Source organism: Ananas comosus, linkage group 13 (genome assembly GCF_001540865.1).
Source record: "Ananas comosus cultivar F153 linkage group 13, ASM154086v1, whole genome shotgun sequence".
NCBI classification, from domain to species: Eukaryota; Viridiplantae; Streptophyta; class Magnoliopsida; order Poales; family Bromeliaceae; genus Ananas; species Ananas comosus.
The window spans coordinates 5123027-5135572 of record NC_033633.1 but is presented as its reverse complement, the minus strand read 5'-3'; positions in this window follow the sequence as shown (position 1 = coordinate 5135572).

Below are 12546 nucleotides of genomic sequence, written 5' to 3'. Positions count from 1 at the left end.
TTATGTTCCCTCTGTAGTTTTACTTTTTAGATTGATAAAATCAAAGCTTTTCTTTTTCTGCGATTCCTATTGCTTGGCCGAACATTTTTGGCCAAACAATTTTGGCATGCCCGGTGGGACCTGTCGAAAGGAGCAAATCTTGACCTTGTGAACAATCGTGAACACTAGAAGTGGAAAAAAAAAAAACCGAGGATACTGTCGTAAGGAATTTTGCGCAAGCCGATGATACTGTCGTAAGGAATTTTGCGCAAGCCGATGACCCAGAAGGACTATTCATCAGCGGCCCCAAACGTTTTGGTCCTGTCGATGTCGGATGCATCATCATTCAGCGACTTTGCATGTTTGAGAGCTTCTTTGCTCAAGGTGCAAGCAATATGGCACACAATATGGCACAATAAGCATCGGGTTACCGGAAAGGAGGTGAACCAGAAGTCAAAGCTACGTCGGTAACTAGGTTTTTACCTTCTGTCACCCCTCGGGGTCCCTTTTTAGTTTATAAAACAGCAGAATTTTTTTTTTTTGAAAGTCTTGACCCAAGGGATGACAAACCCTCCACAAATACAGGAGACCCACTGTTCACACGAACAGAACCTCCCCTGTATTTGCACGGCGTCGCACAAGCACAAGTACAACCACAATCATTCACTACACAACATACTATTACATTTTCACGAGAAAACCCTTTTAAAACTGTTTCCCACTCGAAAACCTTTTTTTTAAAGACACTACCACGAGAGGTAGAAAACTATTTTCACAACTCAAACAATTATAGAAGCCACAATGTTTAACTTTATAATCCATAAACATTCAACCGAAATAAAACCACTGAACCATAAATGTCTTAAGTCATTTATTTGAATAAGCAAAGATAGAAACTAAACCAATTCAACCGGATCAGAAGCTCTATCGACCGCTACCAACGTGTCTCACGTACCGTCCCAACCCTCACCGCTCGAACTACCTAAAAAATAGTAGGGGGGGTGAGAACATGTAAACATGTCTCCACCTCCTAGTGGGTACCGCAAGCCGATGAAGGCAAGCTGTACACATCGGCAAATGGAAAAGATAACAACAGTAATAGCAAGTAGTCAGATATAATAACAATAATAACTACCGATAGTCACAAAAGGAGCTACTACTATACGAGAAAATAATAAAGAAATGGACAACTGGAATCAACAATATTTATGATACAAGCAACCGCTACGGTTAAGTAAAGATGGAGGAATGTCCATGCATCAACTAAAAACTGATAGTACCAATATACCCAATTAACAGTCATATTGGTCTAAAAACCTCAGGCTAGTACCACACCGCTCTGAATGGTATATAACCCTAGTATAAGCTCCTAGGTCTGAAAGGCATATAACCCTAGCATAAGCTCCTGGGTCTGAAAGGCATATAACCCTAGCATAAGCTCCTGGGTCTCACAGATTGGCACTCTCAGCCACTTTTCCGGAAAAGAACACCCCCTTGCGGTGGATCAGACCGCTGGTGTTCGTGAAATGCATATGAGCTGTGGCGATCGATACTATATGCTCAATGGCCAACAACGGCGAAAAGCCGAAAGAACGATCACAACCATGTCCAACCAAATCAGGTTTAATATTCCCAAAGGAATGTCACAATGTCACTGACCTATCAGGTCTATATAGCCATATCACCAAGTTTGAAACATCATCAACAATAGAATCATGCAATGGTAATCATTCACTGGAATGCTACTGTACCACAAGATCAATCATTATACTATACGACGAAACAACCGTAGAATTCAACAAGTACTAAATAGCATACGAGATACCGAATATATGATCATGATAAACTAAGCAGTGCAAGAGATCGAACATCTAATCATGATAATATAAGACAAGATAACCAATATACGTGTATGATAAAGTAGGCAATCATAAGAGAGGAGAAAGGGAAAAAGTCACTGAGCGTATGTCGTTGAACCGACTTCGGATCGAAATACCCACCTGTCACTCTGTCGCGTCTGTCCCTAATATGTGCAAGACGATCAACCGGACCTACGAAGAATCCAAAGAATCAGAGTCCAACCTACTGACTCAAAACGCAATACTTACAATCCCCACATATAACCCAGGGAATCAGTTTCCTAAAATCGATAACCGTAACTCGCCGAAAATTCCAAAAAAATTGCACCGGGACTCCGCTAGGACCCACAAAGTGTCCCGAAAGTGACCGACTCGTGCCACGAGTCACCCGCTGCCACAAAATACCGTAAAAAAGGTGACCTGGGAGCAAACATGAAGACTCACATCGAAACAATTATCGTCAGATAACCGTTCTGATCCAGGTTCCCGAAAGTGCCGTTTTCGACACCGGAACCCACCGTCGCTCACCCGTCGTCTCCGAACCCCCGAAACGATATAAATGACTAGCCGACAAGGCTCAGCGACAAAAGATAATATACTCTAGCATCGTCGGAAGAAATCCGAACCGAAACCGCGTTCTGTCCGCGAATTTCGCTGAAAAACGCATCGAAAATCGAATATCGATTTTCGTGAAGGGCATCAGACCTTGGAGAATCAGTCCAGAGGTCACCTGCAGCACACACGTACTGCCCACAGCTTACACGAAGTGCACAATTGCACAAAAGCCCTTACTATTCCATAAAATCACATTATTTTATGTGATTTACCAGGTTTTATGGGTCGTTACAGCAAACCAAGGTCTTTCGAGGTTGGCTGAGACATGTACTAACAGGTCTCGACGTGCCGGAGGCCATGCTCATGATCCGGAGCACAATCGTCCACTGTGGAGAGAGCGGAAGCAACTCGAAAATCTGCGAACCCCGCACACTCTGCATAAATTGTGCTTATCTCGCAAATCAAGGGATTGCTGACCCCAAAGAAGGTGATCACGATGATCGGCACTGATTCAGGATTATCGTGCTCACATCCAAAAGCATTGGGGTGCTCTCGGATCGCCGGAACAGCGATCGCAAACCAAATCAGTGCACCAACAGCTTAATAAAAACTTACCGAGACATGGGGCTCGGGTTGGCCGGCTGCGGTTGGGCGGAGGGCATGCCAACGGCAGGTCGATGCGGCCGGTGTGGGAAGGTCAGCGCTCGCGTCAGCCGGTGACGGGAGGCAGCCGGAGGGACGACGGAGCAGATTGGGCCCGCACAGCTCAGGCTTACATTCAGGGAGCTGCGGCGGCCATGGCAGCGGCCAGAGCTCATAGGGGCAACGGCGACAGGTCGCCGGAGGCCAGAGGAGGAGGGGGGGCGAGGCTAGCCTTAGGCGGCGGCAGCGGGCAAGAGAGGAGCTGGGTCTGCCTCATCCCGGACTTGCTCCAGGTGGCCGCAAGCTGCCAAGGAGGCAGCGGCGGTGTGCGGAGTCAGCGGCGACCGATAGGGGAGATCGCCGGAGGTCGTTGCCGCTGTCAGAGAAGGGGCTCGAGGGTGTGGGACCTCCCTGGTGGTCCATGGGCAGAGGAGGAGACAGGTTGGAGGTGGAAAAGATCGATAAGCTGGAGGAGCAGCCTATTCCGGTGGCCGGCGGCGTCCGCAGGCTGTCGGAGCGCGCGCGGCTAGTGCAATGGGAGGTACTGAGGGAGGAAGGGAGGTCAATTGAGGGAGGAAGGCAACTAGGGTTAGGGTTTCCTCCATGAAACCCTAAATGCCTATAAATTCCAAGTGCCGCTTTGCCGGTAAGTCCTCCAAAACTTATATTTTCATACTAAGTCCTTCACAGCGCGTGTATTTTGCGCGGATGTACCTCCACGTCCGATATCACGCAAAACGATACATAAAATATAGGGTGTTTTATGAATTTTTCATTTTGCCAATTTCAACCCCTTTGCGAACATTTTTAATTTTCGGAAGATCCGTCCGTCGGATTTTCGAACGGACTGCACCAGTGCGTGTAATGCTCGAAACTCTAGATCTGATTAAATTGGAATTGTTGTGGCTATGATCTGAACTCCCCCGGTGAGTTGAGCTCAAATGATGAATCCTAAGATCGAGAGCCACAAATCGGATCTGATCGGATCAGCAACCGTCAAGGATGAGATGTTGCTGAGACTAGGATGGCTGCGATGATGATCAGTGCTCAATCGACCTTAGCTTCATCTCTACCCATGCCATTGATGGGTTCCAAGCTCAACGAGGAGGCTCAGAGGAAGAGATTGGTAGTGGAGAGGGAAGAGAGAGAGAGAGAGAGTTTACTTGAGGAGAAGAAGATGGAGGATCAAAGGGAAATGGAATTTTATTTGAAATCCAAATTGTTCAACTGATTCAGTTACATGGGGGGTATTTATAGACAGTTAAGAGAGGGACTGAAATGAAAATAATAGAAATTACGGGTACTAAAGAGTTATTAAGTTGCCATTCAGAAGTGGGCTTCAGTGGGCCTTAATGCCGCAAGGGCCTGGGCCGTTCCTCCCTCGACGTAATGGGTCGGATCATCCCTATTGCTGATTACCTGCTACCTTGAAGATGTCTTCCGAAGGAAGCTACCGCTTCGCCCCTTCGCAACCTTCCAACGCCCTTCGAAACTTCTTCGAAAAGCTACTGAAGCTCTCTCCCTTTTCCTTTGGAGTTCGAGAGAAGTGTTACCCAGTTCATAATCGGAGCTGAACCCAGTAGCGACGAAGAAAGCTAAGTATTCTCCTATCAATACTCCTATCAAATAGTAACCTCCTTCTTCAGAGTTCTTACCCCTTTTCTTTTTTTCTTTTTTTTTTATTACAGGTATTACACTCCCTTCCTCTTCAAGCGGATCCCTGTCCTCAGGGATCAAAGTGCGGAAATTGCTTCTTGAGGGCCCAGTAATCCCGCCAGGTTGCCGAGCTCTCAGGGAGGTTACTCCACTTCACCAGCACTTCCGTGATGGCACGATTACCATGCTTAACCATCCGCCTCTCTAACACATGCTCATGCTTCGTTAGCAACTGTCCATCCTCCGCAATTAACGGTAGATGTCACGCCCCAAACCGCACCACCCGAAAACGGTACCAATTTGGTCCGGTTCGAGGGCGGCGGCGCGACCGCCGAACGGACGGAGTTTCCCCTGTCNCTTGTACCGGTACAAGCCAGCCTTGTACCGGTACAGCGCCTGAAGCCTTCGAACCCGAGAGCTGCGCAGCCTGGCTGCGATGGTTGTACCGGTACAACCATCACCCTTGTACCGGTACAGCAGCTCCAGAATGCTGTTTTTCGATCTGTTTCGATTTCTTTTCGCGTCCGACAACGTTAAAACTATTCCAACACTTATGGAACTCATTATTACTCTTCCAAACATGTCGAAACACCGAATGGAACTTGTCCAATTCATTTAATCGCCCACTTTAGCCCATTTGGCCAAGGTTAGCTAATATCGTCGAAATTCGATATCTTACAGTAGAGCAGGTGACACCAGATCTTGTCTTGCTGGGCAAGGCTTCAACAATGAGACATGGAAAACGGGATGGATTTGGGATTGCTCAGGTAACTTCAGTCGATATGCTACTTGTCCCACCCTTCCAATTACTTCAAAAGGCCCATAGTACCTGACAGATAGCTTAGGTTCCTTCTGGCCGCTACTGAGATTTGCCTGTATGGCTGTAGCTTTAGTTAAACCCAATCACCTACTGAGTATTCCTTCTCCCTCCGATGCTTATCCGCCTGTTGCTTCATATGATTCTGGGCCACCTGTAACCGATCTTTTAACTCCCTGTTCAAGGCTACTCTCTCTTCCGCCCATTCTCTAACCTCTTGGATAGTAGCTGTTCCAACAGCTGCCACCAAGGGGTTAGGGGGCTCCACCCCGTAGAGGGTCTTATACTGTGTAGTGCCAAGCGAAGTGTGGTAGTTAGTATTGTACCATAATTCTGCTAAGGACAAGTATCTATACCATTTATTGGGATACTGTGAACACATGCATCTTAAATAACTTTCCAGGCATCGGTTAACTTGCTCCGTTTGTCCATCAGTCTCAGGATGGTATGATGTACTCATCTTTAACTGTGTTCCCAATAACTTGAACAATTCTTGCCAAAAAGAACTAGTGAAGATCTTATCCCTATCGGTGACAATGCTCTTAGGACATCCATGTAATTTATGTATAGTGTCCATGAAGACCCTTGCTATGTCAGCAGCAGAGAATGGGTGTCTCAGGGCCAAAAAATGAGCGTACTTAGTGAACCTATCAACCACAACAAGGGTAGTATCTTTTCCCTCTGATCTGGGTAATGATTCAATAAAATCCATACTAATATCTTCCCAGATTTGATTTGGAATAGGGAAAGGCTGGAGGAGACCTTGGGGTGACTGATTATCACTTTTGTTCTGCGCACAAGTATCACACTGGTGAAGCATCTCCTCGATTTGTTTCTTCAGGCCCTTCCAATAGAAATGCCCTTTAACCCTCCGATAAGTGTGTAATACTTCAGAATGACCTCCTTCCGCAGAGTCGTGGAACAGTTTCATCAACTGGCTCCTTAAATTCCCACTTTTTCTTACATAAATTTTTCTTTTATAACTCAAGACCCCTGAATTGTAGGAGTAACCTTTATGAGATTCAGGTTGTAGGATTACCTCCTTGATGAGTTGCTCACAACTGGCATCTCCTTTGTAGCTGTCCTCTATTTCTGAAATCCATGCTGGAACAATAGCCGTGATAGCTAAGGATGTACCAGACTCTACCTCCCTTCTTGATAGGGCATCTGCTGCCACATTTTCCTTCCCTTTCTTATAAGCAATCGTGTAATTAAATCCCATGAGTTGCCACATCCCTTTTTGCTGCATAGGAGTGATGATTTTCTGCTCTAGGAGATGCTTAAGGCTTTCGTGATCCGTTCTAATAACAAAACTTTTTGGTAGGTAGTGCCTCCATTTTTGAGTGGCCATCAAAATCGCTAAGAATTCTTTTTCATATGTCGATAACCCCAGATTTTTTCCTTGGATAGCCTTGCTTAAGTAAGCTATAGGCTTCCCATCTTGAGATAGAACAGCCCCGATACCCATTCCACTAGCATCTGTCTCCAAAACGAAAGCCTCATTAAAATCTGGCATAGCCAATACAGGTGCTGTGCTCATGGCCTTCTTGAGAGCCACGAAAGCCTGCTGGGCTTCCTTTGTCCATTGGAAATGATCCCTTTTTAACAATTCAGTAAACGGCCTACTGATAGTATCGTAGTGCTTAATAAATTTCCTATAATACCCAGTTAGGCCCAAAAACCCCCTCAGTTCTTTGGCTGAACGGGGTGCCGGCCACTGTGTCATTGCCTTTATTTTAGGTGGGTCAGTAGCCACACCTTCCTCTGTTATGATATGCCCTAAGTACTCCACCTGTCGTTGACCAAAGGTGCATTTACTTCTCTTAGCAAACAATTGATTCTTCCTCAGCTCCTCCAGCACCAAGGTTAAATGCCTTACATGATCTTGCAAGTTCTTACTGTATATAAGTATATCATCAAAAATACCAACACGAACTTCCGCAAGCATGGGGCAAATACTGTATTCATGAGGGCTTGGAACGTGGCGGGGGCATTGGTGAGGCCGAAAGGCATAACCTTGAACTCAAAGTGCCCGTGGTGCGTACGGAAAGCGGTTTTCGGTATATCCTCTCGACAAACTCGGATCTGATGATATCCGGACCTCAAGTCCAACTTGGAAAACAATTTGGAACTACCCAGTTCATCTAGCAGATCATCAATAATGGGTATAGAGAATTTGTCCTTAATAGTAATCCTGTTCAATTGTCGATAGTCGACGCACATCCGCCAAGTCCCATCTTTCTTCCTAACTAGCAACACCGGCGACGCAAAAAGTGTATTGCTCGATTGGATGATTGAAGTTCCCAACATTTCTTTAATCTGTCTTTCGATCTCTCCCTTCTGCTCATAACCGTGCCTATAGGGTCTGATATTAACGGGAATAGCCCCTGGCTGCAATGGTATCCTATGATCATGTGATCTTTGTGGGGGCAACTCCTTCGGTTCCTCAAATATAACGGAATACTGTTCCAACACTTGTGATAGCTCAGGAGGTAAATCTAATGTCTCTGTAGTGGAGTTTACCATACCACAATAGCTCAAAGCACACAATTCTCCTCCTTGAGAGTCCTGGTACCATTGCTCAGCAGTGACTACTCTCAGTTTGGCCTCTTCATTAATTCCTCTTAATACCAAAGGTTGCCCTTCTTTAGTAATAGTGATCGAACTTTGTTGGAAGTCAAAAATAACTTTCCCATAAGACCTTAACCAGTCGATGCCCAAGACAACACTAAACCCTTCCAATCTGATGATTTTCAAATTTGCTTTGAATTCATGACCTTGCATAGTCCATGTAAAGCCAGGGCTCTGTAATTTGCTAAGCATCTTCTGACCATTAGCCACAGTGACGGTTAAGGGAGCAGCTAACACCATAGAGGCCTTAATCTCTTTTGCAGTATGAAAATCTAAGAAGCTATGAGTGCTTCCTGTGTCAATTAGAATAGTAATGATGCGTCCCTTAACTTCCCCTTGCACCTTAATAGTGTCATGCTGTTGCTCCCCACTCAGAGCCAACACTGACACCCCCATTTCCTGCTGATCCAGGACTGCCTCTTTTTCCGAACTTACTTCCTCCAATTCTCAATGTTCCTCTTGGAGACTGTTTTCATCAAAGACTTCAAGTACCTCATCAGTGCCCTGAAGGGTATTGAGAGACTTTTCCGCACATATATGCCCTGGACGATAGCTCTCTCCACATTTAAAACATTGACCTGCAGCCCTCCTTTGTTCAATTAGTTGTTTATTACTCACAGATTGGTCGGAACTACCTTTCTGTTGTGACTTGTTATTGCTCGACGAGGGACTGGAATTGTAGTAGTTCTGGCCCTGATTAGCTATTCGATAACTCCCTTTTACTTTTTTATTCATGACCGCTAGAGCTCTCTCGTGCAACTTAGCCTACTCGTAAGCTTCCTCTAATGAATTAGGATGAGCTATATCCATGAATGGGATTAACTCCTCCTTAAGACCATTAATGTAACAAGCTATAAGATGCTCTTCGGTCAATAAGGGATTGTAACAAAGTAGCTGGGTCCTCAACTCCCCAAACTTCTCTTGATATTTCTCTACTGACCCATACTACTTAAGGCTGGTAAACTCCCTTACTAAGTATCTTTCCCCCGTCAGGGTGAATCTCCTACATGCTGCATCCGTGAATTCATTCCAAGTGACCCTGTGCCGGTTGACGACGTAGCTTTGTTTCCAGACCCTGGCTCTCCCATTTAGGTGCATGGTCGCTATTCCCAACCATTGTTGTGGCGGGATCTGATATATATCAAAGTATTGCTCACAGTTTTCGATCCAAGCCTTTGGGTCATCTCCATTGAAGATCGGGAAATCCAGTTTGGGAGTGGGGTGGTGAGAGTGAAATGCCCCTTTCATATTCCACCTGTAGCCTTTTATATCTCCTTCACTCTCAGGTTCCATTCCTGGATTAGGTAATATCCCTTTGCCCTTGTTATCTCCGTAACCTCCAGGCGATCCGCTGCCCTTAGGCCTTGTGTTATGGGTTTGATGTTCCATAGCAGCATCTAGATAAGAGGGCATGGCTCTAACTGAAGGACCTTGAGTGGCTAGCAATCTCAACAGTTCCTCATGCCGGGTGTTATTATCTTTGAGAACCAATTCATGCCTCTGTAAGGCATCCTCTTGCATTGCTTCATAATGCTTTTGTTCCAATTCCCTGTTCTTAGCGATCTGATCAGCTAGATCTTTAACTTTACTTTGGTAATCTGTTGTGAGTTTCTGCATCTTCCCTTCCAATGTTGACAAATGTTCACTCAAATCCCTAAGATGGGTTCCCTCCGCCATTTCCTTACTTATGGGTATGAATCGGAATCGATTTTGCTGTTTCCCAATCTTGATTGACTACTATCTCAATCACACAAGGACTTGCTAATAGGGAAATGCTCCGATGTAATTCACAGAATTTTTTTTGGAAACTCAAACAACTAATTATGTATGAATAGTTGGAACGATCATTCAAAAAAAACAGAGATATCTCTAAAATCCCTCAGTAAGCTACTGAAACCTCAACATAGGGAGTTATTCATAAGAGGTACCTCATGATGGTTCGATGAAGCTTCTGTGCATGTCCCTGGGTTCGGAACTGCTCTGATACCACTTGTAATGCTCGGAACTCTAGATCTGATTAAATTGGAATAGTTGTGGCCATGATCTGAACTCCCCCGGTGAATTGAGCTCAAATGATGAATCCTAAGATCGAGAGCCACAAATCGGATCTGATCAGAGCAGCAACCGTCGAGGATGAGATGTTGCTGAGACTAGGATAGCTGCGATGATGATCAGTGCTCAATCGACCTTAGCTTCATCTCTACCCACGCCATTGATGGGTTCCAAGCTCAACGAGGAGGATCCGAGGAAGAGATTGGTAGTGGAAAGGGAAAAGAGAGAGAGAGAGAGAGAGAGAGAGAGTTTACTTGAGGAGAAGAAGAGGGAGGATCAAAGGGAAATGGAATTTTATTTGAAATCCAAATTGTTCAACTGATTCAGTTACATGGGAGGTATTTATAGACAGTTAAGAGAGGGACTGAAATGAAAATAATAGAAATTACGGGTACTAAAAAGTTATTAAGTTGCCATTCAGAAGTGGGCTTTAGTGGGCCTTAATGCCGCAAGGGCCTGGGCCGTTCCTCCCTCGACGTAATGGGTCGGATCATCCCTATTGTTGATAACCCGCTACCCTGAAGATGTCTTCCGGAGGAAGCTACCGCTTCGCCCCTTCGCAACCTTCCAACGCCCTTCGAAACTTCTTCGAAAAGCTACTGAAGCTCTCACCCTTTTCCTCTGGAGTTCGAGAAAAGTGTTACCCAGTTCATGATCGGAGCTGAACCCAATTCATGATTCAGAATCTGTTTGCTTTTCCTTTTCATATTGTTCATTCTGATGTATGGCAATCACATGTGCCCTCGGTTTCTGGATACAAATATTATATTATTTTTATCGATAATTATTCTAGATTTTCTTGGCTTTATATTTTAAAATTTAAACATGAGATTTTTGACAAATTTCTCGAGTTCAAGATGATGGTTGAAAACATATTTTACAGCTCAATAAAATTTTTTCAATCTGACAATAGTACAGAGTTTGTAAATAACAAGTTTTCTACTCTTTATTCACAAAATAAAATTATTCACCAATTTTCTTGTCCTTACACTCCTCAGCAAAATAGCCTTATAGAGAGAAAGCATAGGCATGTATCTAACATTGTTAGAAGTCTACTGTTCCAAGCTGGCTTGCCTCCTCGTTTTTGGGCTGAGGCCATTCAAACTGCTATTTTTCTTGTAAATCGACTCCCGCCTCTTACTGTTTTAAATGGGCGATCACCATACGACATTCTCCATGGTTGTGCTTCTCCTGACTTGCAACTTATCAGTCTTTGGATGTTTGTGTTATCCCAATTTTCAGGACATTGCAGATCACAAGCTCTATCTCCGATCACTTCCTTGCGTCTTTTGGGTCTTTCTGACAAATATAAAGATTTTCGCTGTCTTTATCGAAGCACTGGTAAAGTTTTGATTTCTCGTCATGTTACTTTTGTTGAATCTGTTTTTTCTTATTCTTGTCTTTCTAAGTTTTCTTCTTCACCTTCCTCCGCTACCTTAAACTTTCAAATGTTTCAACATTTCTTTCTAATCCTCCTTTACTGGGCAAAAGTCCTTCCATTATTGATGCCATCTCTGGTTTTTCCTTTACACGCCCTTCTACGGATGTTGGTTCAAATGCACCTGTTTCACCGTCTAAGACTGTATCAACTTTTCCTTCTACCTTGAATCATGATGCCACACAGATTAGTGATGAACATGCTGCCACTATTGCTAGTCCACCTGAACTCCGAGTCTGTACCAGACGACACACCCTCCGACCTATTGCTGCTACAGCTTCACCTTCTCCTGTTGAGTTGACGCCTTCCACATCTGACCGGCCACCTTCACCTCAGCCTGCTGAGCCTTCTTTACCAATCCAAACACACTCTATGCTTACTCGATTTATGACTAAGAATTTTGTCGGGTCTATCTCCTTCCTAATTTCTACACATACTACTCTTCCTACTAAGCCTACCACTTTTCATGAAGCTTTTCAGGATGCAGGTTGGCGTACTTGGGAGCTTGTTCTTGCTCCTCCTTTCGTCAATCTTATTGGCTGTAAATAGGTCTACAAAGTCAAACAGAAGGCGGATAGCTCTCTTGAGCGTCTCAAAGCTCGACTAGTGGCTCAGGGTTACAAACAACAACAAGACATTGATTTTGATGAGACTTTTTCTCCGGTTGTCAAGTCGACCACTATTTGTACTGTTCTTTCGGTCGCTCTCTCCTCTGGATGGTCTCTCCGACAACTTGATGTTAAGAATGCCTTTCTTCATGGCGCTTTCTCTAAGGAGGTTTATATGAAACAACCACCTGACTTTGTGCATCCTTCACTTCCTAGTCACGTTTGCCATCTACGCAAAGCGATAAATGGTTTCAACAATCTCCTCGGGCTTGGTTTCAGCGCTTCATTTCCTTTCTTTCTGAGATTGGT